The sequence below is a fragment of the Dromaius novaehollandiae genome, chromosome 1, assembly GCF_036370855.1.
Source record: "Dromaius novaehollandiae isolate bDroNov1 chromosome 1, bDroNov1.hap1, whole genome shotgun sequence".
Lineage (NCBI taxonomy): Eukaryota > Metazoa > Chordata > Aves > Casuariiformes > Dromaiidae > Dromaius > Dromaius novaehollandiae.
The window spans coordinates 191529580-191543299 of record NC_088098.1 but is presented as its reverse complement, the minus strand read 5'-3'; the positions used below and the strand labels follow the sequence as shown (position 1 = coordinate 191543299).

General features: G+C 42.8%; 1 protein-coding gene across 1 annotated transcript in view; it reads right to left on the bottom strand.

Moving 5' to 3' along the window:
• Positions 1-12987, bottom strand: part of TRPC4 (transient receptor potential cation channel subfamily C member 4) — a 144151-nt gene extending 131164 nt beyond the window's left edge. Inside the window, exon 1 of the mRNA XM_026108354.2 lies at positions 12292-12987. The gene's annotated coding sequence lies outside the window, so the exon portion shown is untranslated. The remainder of the gene's footprint in view (positions 1-12291) is intronic.
• Positions 12988-13720: the final 733 nt, after the last annotated feature.

Below are 13720 nucleotides of genomic sequence, written 5' to 3'. Positions count from 1 at the left end.
AAGGAGATAAGCTGTAGAATAATAAAAGAGAAAAATACACCAAGAAGACATGTCTGTGAACACCAACTACCCAATGAAGAAAAGAGCCCGCTTTACGGACCTCATGAAAAATAGGTCTGCATTTTATCTCTCTTATTCAGAAAAGCTGCTTTTGAATTCACTTGAACTAGCAGTTCTATTTTATCTATAGCTTTTGGCTATCAACTCTGTTTATAACCTGGCAGCCCAAGAAATATCCTTGAATTTTATTCATTTTTTCTTGGTATTAGCATTTACCCTTTTTGATTTGGAAAGTTACCAGTTCCACTGCATGAGTTATTAGCTAGCACTCAAAGGAATATGATAGGTTATCTATTAATGCTAGAAACTAATGATTAATGAATTACAGTCATCTAATTTTCCTGTGCAGCAGTTTCCAAAACTTTGAAATTTTTTTTTAAGCACATAAACTCAAGATCTGAAAAGTAATTGCTAAGTATCAGTTTGTGATGAACTCAAATATGGTTATAGGGAGTCAAAGGGATTAGCTGTCTTTGTCTCCTCTGGCCCCTTATACAGTCAATCTGTGCAACTACATTATAGGCCCAGACAAAAAACAGGCCTCATATTCAGTGTTTTATAGGCAGGTGAGTAAGGAAAAGATCAAGAGGTTTAAGAAAAGATGATGGAATATTCGTTATGCATTTCCTGTCCAAGCCAACAAGGGTGATTTATCAGATAATTCAAGTAACTGTTTTTCTGAACCAATGGACAAGGACCATATTCACGTACCATGTCATAAAAGGCCTGAAACTGGGAGATCAGACTGCTTTTCCTAGATTAGCTTAGACAATATACACCGCTTACTCTAAAATCCCCTTTTTCATTGTCTGTATTGTCTTCCTGTGTTGTCTTAATGCTTCTTACACCTGAGTTCAGGAGATTAGAAAATACGGTTGGCTCCAAGGCTTCGGCCATTGTAATACCTCTTTGTGAAACAGCCAGCAGGATCCTGCAGGGGCAGCCACCTTTTGTTTTCCTATGATGCACGTTATGGTGTCTAATGTCAGAAGCAGGTTTCTGGAGGAATTTTTGAAGCCGCATAGCAGCAGGGTGTCTTGCCTCCTTTCAGAAGCTTTCCCTGACAGCTGCCATGTACAGTTCATCTGAGGATCAAACACTTAAAGATGTTATTGTTAGACTTAGATGAATGTGATTAATAGTCTGCTGTTCTTTTAAACCGATGAGCTAATTTTTCTACATTAAAGTCTAAAAAAAAAAAATCTTTCTGGATAACAAATTAAGTAAAAGATACTGTCTCAGTCCGAGGCAAAGTGTATTTGCTACCAGACAGGGGAAAAAAATCCTTGGTAGGAGCTGTGGCTAAGTGAGCACAGCTCAGCACCCCAAGGTCGCCAGCTTTTAATTAATCCTCCATCTGCTGGGAGTTTCTAAACTTGTGCAGAAAGGAACAGTCTCTGGACCTCTACAAATGTCCACTGTCCCAATAGGCTTCCTTTGAAGTTAAATTTATAACCCTTATTAGTTTAGGGTGGGAAATAAGCCCTACCTGGTCAAGAAGCAGACTCAAACCCTTACAGTTTTTATCATATAAGCAAGTACACAGAGTGTTAAATGTTCCCAGCTAATGAGATGCAGATAAATCTCTGTGTGTACACACATAAGATGAACATTTTAATGGGCTATAGTCCTGTTCTTCTCTTTCACTCGCAAGGGCATAGATTTACCTTTAATGTGTCTCAGCACAAGGGATGTGCATAGACAGATATACTCATATGTGCCTATAAATATATATATATGCATGTGAATGTGTCCCCTTTTTCATATGTGCCCTCTTTTTGTGTGTGAATATATAGATATATGTGTGTGTACACATACATATGCATGCAGAAATACAAATATGTATAAACTTATTTTGTTACAAAGTATAATTCGGGTATCCATAAATCTGTAAATCTCTCAGATTATGGATATAGATGATACTATTTCCTTTAAAATTATAAAAATATAGTATTTTTTACATTTCCTATAAAACTTGGTAATGGAATCGCCACATCGGAAATCATCTCTATTACAGCATTTTGTGGTATTACTCTGGAGCATTATTGCAATGTCATAAAGTGTTATGCAAGGTTGAGGAAACTGTACAAAAATCTTGATGATTTCTTCATAATTCAGCTTTTAGTTGCATACTTAACAAAATGATAAAACATTAAAACAAAACTGTGTTACCTTACATACAATTAAATAAGTATATGTGATTTAATGGAAATGCGAATAAGGGCTTGAATATATTGAAGAAACCCAAACTTCTGATTACAATCACTATCCAAATAGTGACTTTGAAGACTGACTTTTTTCTCTGATGAGCTATAGTCATGAACTGGTGATCAGTTTTGTGGCAATGCTATCAAAAACTGTTGAGAATGGTTCCTGAATGTTTTAATTAAAAAAAAAAAAAAAAAAAAAAAAAGGAGAGAGAGAGAGATTTGGTTTAAAATACCAGGTATGGTAGCCTGCCTAATTTTCATTCTTGCAATTCATTTCCCAGCAACAAAAGGATACAGGAATTCTTATTCGCAGATGCAGTGAGATTTTAGCCCTTGTCAACTGTATTGATACACTTAAAGCAGTCAAAGATTCTTTGCTTCTCTCCATCCAAAGATTCAATATAATGAAGTCTACGAAGAGCAACAGAAAAGTGATCTTCTGACAGGGTAGGTGTGGGTAGTAACCATGGACAGTAACAATGGTGGCAAACAGACTAATGTCTTAGGCCTACATATTTTTCTAAAATAGTAAATAATAACAAGATTTTGGACTGAATTTTCCACAATTTGTAATTGGATTGGCTGCATTGGAGTGGAGAATGAAACCCAATATGTTTTTCATAAACTTTTAAATTATTGAAAAGAAACAAGAAGCTTCCAAAGCATTATAATTCTCTTGCATCCAAGGGAGCAAATTTTAAAAAGGACATCTTCCATCTGAACAAATGCATTTGTGACTGACATATGACAAGAGAAGAAGCAATTGTTTCGTTTTGAATTTATGAAATTTCACATTAGGGTACTGGAATTTCAAAAGACTTCCACTATTCATCATCATCATTTTTAATTCACCTGTGATTTCCACATTTCTCTAAACCTTTAGTTGCATACCAAAAATAAATAAATAGTCAAATAAATTAAACAGCAGATAGCCTGTGGGATTTTAGGACCCTTCGTTGCTCAAAGTGTGTGTGAATACAGCATATTTGGCTATAAAAATGGGCTTGTTAAATGACAGCTAACTGTATAATAAAAGCAGAAAGTAAAAGGATTTTTCTTAGACTTCTATAATAAAGGAATGGAGAAAAATCAAATATGGAGCCATATCTCTGTTAATCAAGGTAACACTCCCAAAGAAAAATGCAAATATGCATAGTGGAAACATCTTTAACATAACATAAAGCAATGTTGGATTCTGTATATGTGTTTGTGTAGTTTGTTATCACATATAAAATTTTCATGTGAACTTCCCAATGATAACCCTTAAATCTGGATTCAGGCAAATGTTCATACTGAGGAAAGCAATAAGGAGAATGTCCTAGCAGCACACATCATATGAAGCACTGCTTTCATTAGAACACCAAGACTCACTTAAGTTTAAATACTTTCCTGAATCAAGGCTTTAATTACAAAGTATAGGTAGTGTTTTTCTCTGTAAAATGAAGTGCGTTGTGTTGACTATAAGGCTTTGCTACTATAGGCTGTTGATTGTTTTAAGCAACTTTTAATTTTAGCATTTGTTTATGAACAAAGGATTTGAGGAAAGCTTAAAAAAAAAGAGTAAGCATGCAGTTGGGCAAGAAAACACTAATGGAATGATTAAAATGACAAAAGTGTTAATTTTGCCCCAGTTCACTGTCTACCAAACTGTTTCCAGAGGAAATGAAGCCATCGAGGATGTCTGTTAGCTAATTGTCTATAGGGACATCATAGAGAATGTAAGCACAAGCTGACCTATTTCAATGAGCAAGTGTTTCTCACCAAAGTCACAGTCTTTGCTGTCCTTCATTTATATGACTTCCTTGAAATTAAAATGCTACTATTTTGTCCATTTTTTTGGAAATGTTATGGATTTCTCACTTCCTTGGAGTCTCATTCATGCCGTTTCTACCTTCTGACCAGTCAGCAAAACCTTGGTTTTAAGAGAAGCATGGTGATATATTAAACCACTGAGGAGAATTCTTACTCAGGAAATCCAGCTCAGCACTGCCAAGAACTCACAATTTCTGGACTTAACATAGCAAGCAAGTGGGTGGGAAATCTGACATTAACAAGGGGCAAAAGCACAAAGGCACATCAGGAAGAAGACACTGGTAAAACGATGTGGTGCTTCTTTGGAGGGCTGAGCAAGGAAATAAATGGCCCCTTATGAGAGTAAGGTCCCTTTAACAAAATACAATGACAGAATGTACTGAAGGCATACATCCAGATTCTATTGCCAATTTTTTGAGTTATAAAGATTGAAGAAGCCAGATCCTGTCTGCAGTTAACCCAAAGGAATTCTTCAAATGGAAGAACGCTCCCGACTGGCCTAAAGCGAGCAGAGTCAGTTCCTAAACGATGGTAGTTTTGAAGAAGTGGGTGAAGAGGAAGCACTCTGGCGATGGGTGAGAAATCCTCTTATCCTAACCATTCCCCACAAATGCCTGTGTGTGCTGTCAGTTAGTTCAGTGAGTCACTGTGAGCCCTAGGGTTGGACTAGTGCCTGACCGCTGAAATGTAACCCAGCTCACTGAACGTCCCCTGCCTCTCTCCCCGAACAAAGTTGAACAGAGAAAGATGGGAGATTTGAACCCTTGGTCAGCTTCCTTGTATTGAGCATTGTGGAAGAAGTACATCCTTAAAAAAAACCCCAAAAAACAAAAAAAACCCAGAGTTATACGGAAGTTTAGTTATACATTAAGATACCACAGCAATAAACACACTTTATCATCTCAAATCATTTCAATATTTTGTACAACTGGCTTCAGTGCATAAACAAATATGCTCAAAGTTAAGATCGCTATGTTAAACAACCATGAATAAAACATTTTTATGTAAGTGGATAGACCAAAATATGATTTTGCAATTACTCTGTACTAAGCCTTAGGTCTTTTGCAAGAAAAATCATTGAGCAGCTAGAGCACAGGACTTAGTACACATACCTATCTATGCCACCAATTTGCAACATGTGACCTCAGTGGCATGGGATCTGGCTTCCTAATCAGATGAAAAACAATGGTCATAATATATTCTTCATATCAGCGTTATGAAGCTTTATTAATCATTCTGTGGTACCAATAGTACTTTGTTTAAGGACATTTTAAAAATAAAAGGTGATATTCATCTTTACTAACCTAGGAATACAAAAAATGGTCATCAGAGGCTGGTTTGACATCCAAATCTTCCTTTATTGCAAATGGGAAGAAATGCACACCCTGCAAAGGGCATTAACCTAATTTAAGATAGGCCAAGTGAGTCAACCTATAAAGTCACCAGGTTCTTTCTACTGACTATAAAGACTAGCTTCAACGCAGACATCTAATTAAAGTATCTAAATGAATGAAAAGATTAGCAATTATTGGTTGGCTTTTGAATGGCAATGTTGTAGCTAAGATGCATAATGCAAATTAGAAAAACTATTCCACAAGCACTTTGGTTTTGTTTTATGCATAGCCAAAGAATTCCTCTGTATGGTATCTGCTGGATAGTTAAGCCTACCATAAGGAAAATGTATGTTTTTAAAACTGACAGTAGTAGTTTGCAGGTGCAAGTGTACTATAAAACAAATCAAATTTGAAAAACAAACTCACTATGCCAGCATGAACAAGTTAAAGGTATTGACTTTTGTTAGCTGATTGCAGCTCTAATCACTTTAAGTGATTACCATTAAAAACAAAAGGTAGATGTCTCTCCCAATTTAAAATAAAGTAATGTCAGTATAAGCAAAATGCAAATGGCATATTTTAGTTCTTTTCCAGTGGAAGATAGGCAGGATGTATGCAGCAGTCAACACTGAAGCTTAGCAGGAGGATTTATTTTGAAGTGTTTTGATAATAACAAACATTTCTGCATGAACAGAGATTAAAGCAATGATATCATCTCTGAAAGATAATTTCCTTTGTAATTATGTATTCAGCAGAAAAAGGTAAACTGTAGTAATGGCAAGGTCGAGACCATTTGTGCTCCATTGCTCTTGCTCCCGAGAAGCAGAACGTGCACACGGGAGGAGAGACGTCTTTCACCGACATGGGGCAGGACGTGCGTGCCCAGATCAGTGGGTCCTTTTTCTATAAAGGGGCCAGTCGACACTCCCATTTACCTTAGCACTGTTACAAGGTATATTTCAGCTACCCAGTCCAACTACAAACTTAAAAAAATCTGAGAACAGGCAACAGGTTATTTGAATTAATTTGTCATGCTGTTCTCATCTAGTCATGATTATAATGCCTTCATTGGTACCATGAAGGTCAATAGGACCTTGCGATAATTTGGAAGAAAACAGACCTCTGTTTTCTGTTCTCTCTGAATGTGGCTTTTCTTTTCTTTTGACATAGTTAGGATAAGATTAATCTCGCCTAATTTTAGTGTGTGAAACTTAGGCACCTGGTCCAACAGCAGTCAGCAACAATGAACACCTGCAGAAAGTGATTCCTCCCACTCTGTGTTGGGTGTATCAATTAGATGGACTAATTTGCCCACTGGGGGTGTCTGTATCTCTGCAGTGACTACACAAGGAACACAGGGGGCTGGTTTAGGATAGACAATCACATTTGTGGCGGTTAGGTAAAACGGATCTGACCTTTGGTGTAAAAATCTGGTTTTAAATCTTTTCAGGATTTGTCATCACAAATGTTTTGGACAGAAATCACTGTATGCACATTTTCTGGGAAGAATATTCAATCGGACTCAGCATAGTCCTATATCTTCTGCTGCCATCCTACTGTCAGTTCTTGTACTCAAAAAGTACAATGGCATGTTCCGTTTTTTAAATGAAAATGCTAGTAGCAAATCAATGCACCAAATACAATATTTATTAACAACTAGAAACTAAATTTAAAGCATTTCTATTTTTAGAAAAGTTTTAATGCTTAAATACAGATTATAATGATTTGGCACCATCTCTTTTAGTCCAGTACACTCAGGTTTGCCACCAACATGGTAATCTGCAAAAGACAATCTGTATGCTAGAGAACATTTCAGCTTTTGTCTTCAAAAGACATGCTGTAGCATGCTTCTCCTGATTTAAAGCAACACAGAAGTGAGACAGACAAAAGCCTGTTGATTAATCTGATGAACAGAGGATTGCATTGCTTTTCCAAGGTTTCCTAATGTCCTGTGATGTGAGTGAACACCTTGATTAAATGATGGTTAAAATGAGAAATTGGAATTCCCAGTCCATCTAGTACAGAATCTACTGTCAGAAAAGTCCTTACTGACCAAATGCCTGTGTCTCATAAGGAATGATAAAACTCCTGGGCCAGGCCGACTTCCCACAGTACCTTATGGGTGGATGCAGAATTGTGCTGCTGCTCCTCGCACGCTTTATGGCCCAGGTTATTAAGCATCCCTGCTACCTCTGTGGCACAGAGGAAGCTGTTGGGCTTCTGGCAGCTGCTCCCAGTCTATGATGGACATCGGCCTGGACAACTGAGCTGGAAAGTGACAAACATTTTAGGTAGTTATTGCCACTCTGCATAAGACTGTGTGTTTTGAAGAATCCTGTGTAAGGAAACCAGATTGCAGAGGTGGTTGCTGGCAACCTCTCAGAAGTGTGTATCAGACAGGCAATTGGAAGTTTATGTTATTTATGGATTGTTTCAAAGCTGGCACAGTGGCTTAGTGCACGTGCATTATTTGTGTGTGCTTTTTTTTTTAATCTGCATTTTAGCCTGATTATAGCAACCATTTGTCTTCGATCTTACTACTGACCTTTCTGCCTATTTAACTTTTATGCTGTACTACCACAGCCCGCTCTGCACAGCTGGGATTCAGCTAACCTAGATTACATTAGGTTTCTCATCTCAGATGACCTAGTCTTGCTGCATAGTTAGCAGAAAGAGACCAGCATCTCTAGAGGATGTGCGTTCTGCTCTACAAAATGCGGAGGATGCTCCACTCTCTGCTTGTGCTTTTCTCTCTTCAGCAAGAGATGGACAGACTACAGGCTCCACTCAGTAGCCAACACACAGGTATTTAATGTCAATTCAGGCACCAGTTCAGGGTATCAGACGTACCAGAAGGCTGGCCTATACGAAACAAGATCTACAGGAGACTGGTGCCATACTGTAGTTGCAGTTAGCAATCAGGCAAGATGCCTGAAGTCTAAAATGGCATGACATACTTTTGTATGGACAACTCAATTGCACCTTGCATGACTGGCCGGCACTAGGGTCCCTTGGTACTGGTTTTCCCAGCCTGTATGTGCTGAAGCAGGATTCAAAGAGTGCAGAGGGAGCACTACCACAGGGCATGGCCATCCATCGACCACCCAAGCACCCACTGTAGGATAGGGCCTTTGCCTTCTGGGGAATGGCTGCTTGATCCTCAGACACTGGAGGCCCAGCTTTCCACAATATGTGCAAATTATCCCTTAGGTAATCTTAGAATCTCTGGCCTAGGAAAACCTAATGAAAAAAAATCTTTCTCCATCTATTGTTCCCCTCTACCCATTACATAACATTTCAGATTTAGTATTATCATAGTATCCAAGTTCTTCATCTGACATTCACAGGCTTGTGAGAAGCTTTTCTGGTGAGTGTATCCTGCACAGGTTCAATGTCCAAGAAATTGCAGAGGCTGCCATAGACTTTAGAGGTTAAATTTGACTGGATCAAACTCTTAGACATTTGTAAAATTCACCAAAATTTAAGGAGCTTTTCCTGTCTCCCCTTCCACCCACAATCCACTGAAAATAGCTTAGCTGAAAAAAAGATAAATTTTATCCAATGTTCTTTGCAGTTCTTGTCTCACACCAGTCACTACCTAAATTAGGAATAAACGTCTGTAAAAAGTCAAAGAAGCACTTTCAGAATTCAAACCCAGACAGAAGTTCAAAAAAACCAGCTCTAAGACAAATGAAAATGGTTTAGTATAGCAGGTTTATTTGTTACCTTCTGTGCAGCATACTGAAAACCTTTAAATGCCTTCTAAACATCACTGTGCAAAGCAATTGCCTCTTATTTCCAGGTGTTTGTATTTTACTAGTTTCAAACGACAATCTGACAGAAAGCTAATGTACTTATCAATGATTCTGCCTGGATATCTGTTACAAAAAGAAGCTTAAATTTGCTGATTCTTTCTCTGTTTTTATTATATAAAACCATAATAAATAAAATGTATTTAAGCAGGACAATTTATTCCGCAACAAATCACAGTGGACATGAGGATCCTGGCACCATTGATCCTGGTGTTATACAAATGCTACACTATACTTGAAATCAGAGTAAGGGCAAGTCTCTGTCTTTTATCTGCCTCAGTGGATTCAGGGCTTCTAAACCAGATTATTTCTGGAATATTGTTTGCTGACATAAAACATGGTTACAGTAAGTTGATTTATAGACAAAGTTTTACCTTCAACCTGCTTTCGGTAATTTAAAAAATTATGCTTGAAAAAGTAACCAGCCTACAAACCAACACAACTTAGATCTGAACAGAAAAGGTAAGGGTAAGTAAATCTGACGCTCATGAAGTCACTAAATGTTTGAGTCTGAATAGAACAAGGCAGTGACTGCTTCCTCTGTTCGTGTCTGCTTTTTGTTGAAATAGATTGTAACAGAGACTTTTATTCCTGTTCTATGTTGCTTTCCATGTCTTCAACAACTCATGCTGACTTGGTCACCATTTTCAAAAGGAATTCAGTCCTTTATAGCACTGATTACCAGAATAGCCAATATAGCAGAGCAGAGATGCTGCACAGGATTTTCCGTGTTCGTTTTGCCACCTCACACCAGTGAATCATGTCCCAGAAAGAAGCTGATGGAATACACAATGTCCTAGAATGGAAACAGATCTCAGGTGCTGGGAGGAACAGTTGTGCTTATTTTTAATTGTCACCTACGTGAGGCACTACACACATGTATCCAAAGGTGAGAAGCTAATCCCTTGATAGCTTTCTCTACATTCATCTTCCAGTAAATAGTTGGTGGGTTGTTCATAGTGAAGTAATGCAAATTCGCTTTCATGAGGAGTGGAACCATATTGCCCAGGACATAACATTTTCAGCAGGCATATTCCAGAAGATAAGCAGAATCGTACCAGATTTGGAGTGACCTCAACTGACTTTAATTTCAGCTAGCAGTATTTGGCTCTAAATAAGATGAGATAAGAAGAAATGGAATTTCTTTCTGGAGCTATTTTAAGGGCAATGCCTACTATATATAGTATCAGAATAAGTGACTGAAGTTAAATTTAAAAGACAGACATATTTATGTTTTGCTTTTTCCAAAGACTCTCTCATCTGTTCTGAAGTCTGAACAGTAGAAAAAAACACGAAAAACTATAGTAAGGAACATAATCCTTCTGCAAGCAGAAAGAAGCTTTTTCAGTGCAGAAAGGAAAAACAAACTCTGCTATGAGAGTTTCGGCTGTTTTGTACTGAAAGGAGAAAGTCTAATCCTGAGCCTTGCCTAAAGAAGAGCTGTAAACTCAGGTCTTCTGTAAATGCAGAGACTGCTGTTCTAAGACAGTTCTAAAGCAGTCCCACCCTGGTGTTTGGCTTCTCTATCTGTACATAAAACTCTTCCTAATTTGAATGAGGTTAATTTATGGAAAATCTGGCTATTTTGCATGGATAACTTTGTTAGTCTATCCAGGTCTGGGCTTTGGTGAAATTAATACAAACAACTGAAATGCCCTATGTCACTGCAGTATGATTAAATTTAAAACTTGAAGTAGACTGGATTTAAATGTGCTCTGCAGACAGTTAGTTTAGTACATAGGACTTACAATAAACTATTTCCCATTCTGTATTTCTTTCCCTGGTGAAAACATTGTGTAGTCTCTATTTCATCATCTTTTCATTCATTTTTGAGGCGTACCCAGTCTCTGGAAGGAAGGCAGAAAATGGAAAAGTGGTTTTATTTACTTCCACCTAAAAGGTGTTTTAGTATTGAGAGAATCATCTCGTTTATGGCGCATGCTTAGAGAGCTATAAATTTTGGTTGCCATGCTAACAGGGAATCACTCAGTTGATTCCAGTAAAACAAAAGTATATAAATTACATTTCCTTGTAAGAAAAGGGGAAATACTAAGTTAACAAAGCTGCAGGTCTTGTCAGTTGCAGGAAATTTTATTACAATTCTGCCCTTTTGCAATGTATAATTTTCCCTCAGCGTTTAAGGCTCCTGAACATCAGCTGCTTCTTTTTAACAAGATCGCGGCAACTGTCCCGTCACCAAAACACTCCGGATCTTGCAAATGCAAATCCCACGCACAGGTGAAATCCCTCCAGCCGGTTTGCTTGCCCCTAGCAGTCATTCTACCCACAGCTCTTTCCATCGCGCTTTTCTCGAACCGGCCTCGCATTCCTCCTGCCTCCCGGTCCCCTCGGCAGCCCCAAGGTCTCCGGGCAGGATCTGAGCGCGCACGGGGCCGAGCCGCGGCCGGGCGCGCAAAGCTGCGACCGCCGCGGTGTCCCGCGCAAGTCGCGCCCCCGGCACGGCAGCGACCGCCGGCAGCGGGCTGGCGCCGCGCTGGCGAAGCGCGGGCTCCCGCGGGTGCGGGTCCCCCGCCTCCGTGCGCCTGAAACGCACACTCCCGCTACCGCAGCGCCGCGGAGGGGGCCCGAGCCTGCCGCGGCGTCGCAGAGACGGCGGTCACAGGGCGGCCCCTCACCACGGCCCGGGGCGAATCCCCCTTTGCCCCGGGGGCAAACCTCCAGCAGGGAACTTGCCCGGCCCCCGCGGAGCGGCGGCCCCCGCGGAGCGCTCCCCTGCGCCGTGCGCGCACCCCCCGCCCGCGGCCGCGGCGCGCCGCTCTCCTGCAGGTGTCACGCTTCGCCCGCAGGCACCGAGGGATGCTGCTTCCCACGGTAGCCGCGGAGAGAGGAAAAAACAAAAACACATTTAGTATGCCAAAGGGAAAGAACGGGATCTTAATGTTCCCCTGGGTTATAACCAAGGAGGTACCCAATGTCTTAGTCGCTCCGTGCTTGTGGCGGCGCAAAAGTTAGCTCATACCGTCCTAGGGACTTCTTTGTAGAGGGACGAGAAGGGAATCAGAGAGTCAGAAGGAAAATATATCAGAGTGGACGAGAACTTACTTGGTTTAGGTGCATGCGTTGACAGCCGGCATCTTCCTTCCGCGGTAGTAACAGGTCACATTCTCCCTCGGAAGTACCCCCTTTCAATTCCTTTTGTAAATCAAATCCCTTTAAAAGATGTTTGCTTTATTTCACTGGCGGCCGTCCATCTCAGCCACTTTTTCCCCTTTTTTTACTTTATTTTCTTCATCTTTGCCACACGCGCGGAGACGCTGTCGGACACACACCCGAGTCAGAGGGTCTCCATCGCCCCCGCCCAAGGGAGCCGCGCCGCCCGCCTCGCCCCGGTGCAACAGACGAGAGGCAAATCCTCCGCCGGCGGCTCAGAGTGGCACCTCCTCGCTCCCTCGGGGAATCTCATGCCGGCTGCAAAAAGTAACAGCTCCTTCCGACGCGATGCTTCCCGCTGGCGCGCAGGCTGCAGGGCACGGACACGAGAGAAACGACCCGGTAACCACGGCAAAAAGCGTCGCAACGGGCAAAAATCGGGGGGTTCCCACGCAGGCGACCCGCTGCCCCTCGGGCCAGCGAGGATGTCTGCCCCGGGGAGCCGCCTCCCGCCGCGGGTGCTCGGCGCTGCGCGGCCGCGCCGTCCCCGCCGCAGCGCCCTGCCCTCGCCGCCCCGCCGCTGCGCGTCCGCGCCGCTCCCGCGCAGGACGCCGCCTGCCCGCCGCGGCGGCGCTGCCCGGCGGCGCCCCCTGCGGCCGCGCCGCGCACCACCGCCCCTCCGCGCAGGGCTCCGCGCCCCGCGGGCGCCTTCCCCGCCGCGCTGCCCCGGCGGCCGGCGCGGCCTCCGCCTGCGCCCGCTCCGCGCTTAGCGGTGCGCCCGGCGTTAGGCGTTCGCCGGAATAGCGCCGCGGGGGGGGAGGGCGCGGGGCGAGCGAACGACCGTCTGAGGACGGAGCGAGGCTCCCTCTCCGAGGGACCCGTTAAATATCAATACACAACGATCGACTCCAAAGAAACTTTGCCAGGACACCCATGCACCCGGCAAAGCTGCGGAGCGCCCCGTGCAAGCCGCTCGGCTCCAGGCGTGCGCGCTGCGCGCAGGGCTCGGACGCAGCTTGGCGCCCCGCAGCCTGGCCGCGCTCCTCTGCGCGCAGCGGCGGCTCAGAGCCCCCCGCCCAGGCCGCCCCCGCGGCGGGGTCGGTGCTAAGGGAAGGTTGCGCGGTGCCCGGCGGGGTCGGGATTTGGGAGAGCGGACCGGGGGAAACGAGGCTAGACGCCATCTCCCCGCTTTATTTGTCCTTTCCTTAAAATTTGGACAGCACTTACAAGCACGGGCCGGAAAACGGTGGGAAAACAGAGGCAACGTGCAGGGGCCGGCGGCCGCCTGCCGTGCCCGAGCCGCTGCTCCGCGCCGGGGCGCGCAGAGGGGCGCGGCGCGGCAGCCCGAGGGCGGCGGAGGGGGGAGGATGGTGCGAAAAAA